Source organism: Dasypus novemcinctus, chromosome 12, assembly GCF_030445035.2.
Source record: "Dasypus novemcinctus isolate mDasNov1 chromosome 12, mDasNov1.1.hap2, whole genome shotgun sequence".
NCBI classification, from domain to species: Eukaryota; Metazoa; Chordata; class Mammalia; order Cingulata; family Dasypodidae; genus Dasypus; species Dasypus novemcinctus.
Window position 1 is genome coordinate 23,657,248 of NC_080684.1, and position 3,221 is coordinate 23,660,468.

A 3,221-nucleotide genomic window follows, 5' to 3' on the forward strand; every position below is an offset into this window, starting at 1 on the left:
GAGCCTAAAAAGAAAAGACAGGAGAGAGAGGTCTAGAAGAGAGTCTAGAAATGAAAATTATATTAATAAAAGTAACTAAAAGTGTCAAAAGAATGGTGAAAATAAAATATGACAGGTAAAACTCAAGTAGTCAGGAATAAACTTAACCAACATTGTAAAGCACTTGTATTCAGAAAACTGCAGCCCAATGTTAAAAGAAATTTTAAAAGTCCTAAATAACAGAAGAACATTCCATGCTTATGGTTTGGAAGACTTAATATCATTAAGATGTCAATTCTCTTCAAATTGATATACAGATTCAATGGAACCCTGATAAAAAATTGAAAACACAATGAGCAAATTTATTTGTAAGTATAAGGGTCCTGAATAGACAGAAACATCATAAAAGGAAAAGCAAACCCTCATCTCCAGACTTTAAATTGTGCTACCAAGCTATAGTGGTAAAATCAGCATGGTACTGGCATAAAAGACAGGTACATAGATTAATGGGATCAGATTGATGGCTCAGAAACAGGCCTCCACATTTATGGTCAAGTGATTTTTGACTACCCTGTCAAACCCACACAGCTCGGGCAGAACTGTCCATTCAGCAAACTAGTGCTGAAAGAACTGGATATCTTTGGCCAAAAGAAGTAAAGAGGGCCTTTATCTCACACCTTATCCAAAAATTAACTCAAAATGGATCAAAAACCTAAAAATAAAAGCAAGAACCTTAAAACTTCTAGGAGAAATTTAAGGAAAATATCTTGCAGACCTCGTGGTAGGTGATGGATTCTTAATGGAGATAAGTAAAGGACTGAGATGGACTACTGATGTTTAATGTATGTAGAAATTTTAATTAGCTTTACTGTAGAAGTGTGGAAATGTATAGAATGGATCATAAAAATAGTAATAGTTTATGAATAGGGGTGTGGCTGAAAATGTTAGTCTGGGGATGTAAATGTCAATTGACAGAATGCTAGAGAGTAATCTAGGAACTGAACAGCACAGTAAACCAAGAGATGAATGAGAATTGTGGTTGATGGTATAGATGCAAGGGTGTCCTTTGTGAGCTAGAACAAATGTATATAACTACTGCAGGATGTTGGGGATGCCTGGGAAAAATAAAACTGGAATGACCTATGGACTGTATAATATAATATTCCTCATCTGTGCCAAAGATTTACTGTGTTGATAATGGGGCAGTATGAAAAATGTGATCCAAATGTATACTATGGACATGGTAACAAGCAGATGATATTATGCTATTTGTAAAAAAATGTTCCACCACAGTGTGTTGTGTTGATAGAGGGGTGTTGCTTGGGAATTCTGCATATGTGCATGATTATTTTATAAGTTTGCAACTTCTGTCATAAAAAATATATATTTAAAAAATAATAATAAGGTGGGCTGGAGGAAAACACACCAAATATAAGATAAGGACTATTATTAGTCGTAATGTTTTGACAATATTCTTTCATAATTTGTAAGAAATGTTTCATGACAATGCAAGTGTTGGAGGGAGGGACCCCTGTATGATGTTATGCATATTTGCTTTGTAAGTTCACAACTTTTACTATAAACATAATTGTTTATGTATTTTCATATATAAATGACATAAAGATATTAATAATAGGGAGTGGTGGGGAAATATTTTGGTTAGTAGTAATATTTTGAGAATGCTCTTTAATCATTAGTTAAAAAGGTTTAACAACAATGTAAGGTATTGGTGGTAGGGTGAGTTATGAGAGTTCTCTATGATGTTACATATATGTGTTTTGTAAGTTCACAACTATTATTATACACTTATTGTTTATGTATGTTTTTGTGTGTGTGATAGATTTCAATAAATTAATTAAAAAAGAAAAAGTATAGCGGATTCCCATAGGCCCTGATCTCCACACCTCCCACATTTTCCCACATTAAAAACATCCTTCACTTTCTCCAGATCAATGCTACAGTTTCTTCCATTACTAGTCACAGTAGCTCTATAGTAGAATACCAGTAAGTCCACTCTAATCCATATTTTATTCCTCAATCCTGTGGACCCTGCATTGGTGATGTCCACTCCACCTCTATAGTGAGAGGGGCTTAGGTTCCACATGGTTGATGGATGCAATTCTCCTGCTTGCAGTTGCAGGTACTCTTGATTCCCTGCTGTAGTGGTTGTCCATCTTCACCTCTGTATTACTTGACCTGTGCAAGTCCAACAAACCACAGAGTAGGAGCTGCAACTCTATTGAGTTTCAGGGCCCAACTGGCACATAGCCAGTCCAGAAATTGAAGTCTCCTGAGTATATACCAACCCCAATGCCAACCCAGGTTCAGTAAAAGTGACAGAAGAGGCATATGTAGAAAGGTCATATCTGAGTCCAACTCCATCATACTCAGGAACATAAATTCCAAAGGAGAGCCTCAGTCACTGACAAGGCACTGAACTCCAGAGCCAACTGCCATGATCGTAGAAACTGCATGTCTCCACAGCCCTCAGGAACACCAGTACCTGGGATTGTATCTAATTTGGCTGTCTCTGGGATCATGCTGAGGCGTGCATAAGGACGACCCCTCTGATGACCTCCTGACTCTTTTGTGAAAACTCTCTTAGCCATGTAAACTCATTTGTCTTTACCATTTCCCTCTTTTATTCAAGGTCTTGCTGAGGGCAGGGAGAGGGAAGAAGAGATTAGATGTGTGGGCAATTTTGGGACTTGGAGTTGTCCTAAATGATATTGCAGGGACAGATGCTGAACATTGTATATCTTGCCATAACCCACTGAATGTACTGGCGGAGAGTGTAAACTATAACGTAAACTATAATCCATGCGGTGCAGCAGTGCTCTAAAATGTATTCACCAAATGCAATGAATGTGCCACAATGATGAAAGAGGTTGTTGATATGGAAGGAGTGGAGGTGGGGTGGGGTGTGGGATATGTGGGAACCTCTTATATTTTTTAATGTAACATTTTTTGTGATCGATGTGACTTTAAAAAAAGATAATTTAATAAAAACAAAAACAAAATAATCCTTCACTAGTCTGGTGCATTCATTGCATTTGATGCACACATTTTGGAAAGCATTGCCTCTAAGCATGGATTAAAGTTTACATTATAGTTTACATTATCTGCCACCCAATTCTGTAGGTTATGGCAAGATTTATAATGACCTGTATCTGTCATTGCAATGTCATTTTGCAAGGACAATTTCCAAGTCCCCCAAATTCCCCTGTATTACACCTATTTTT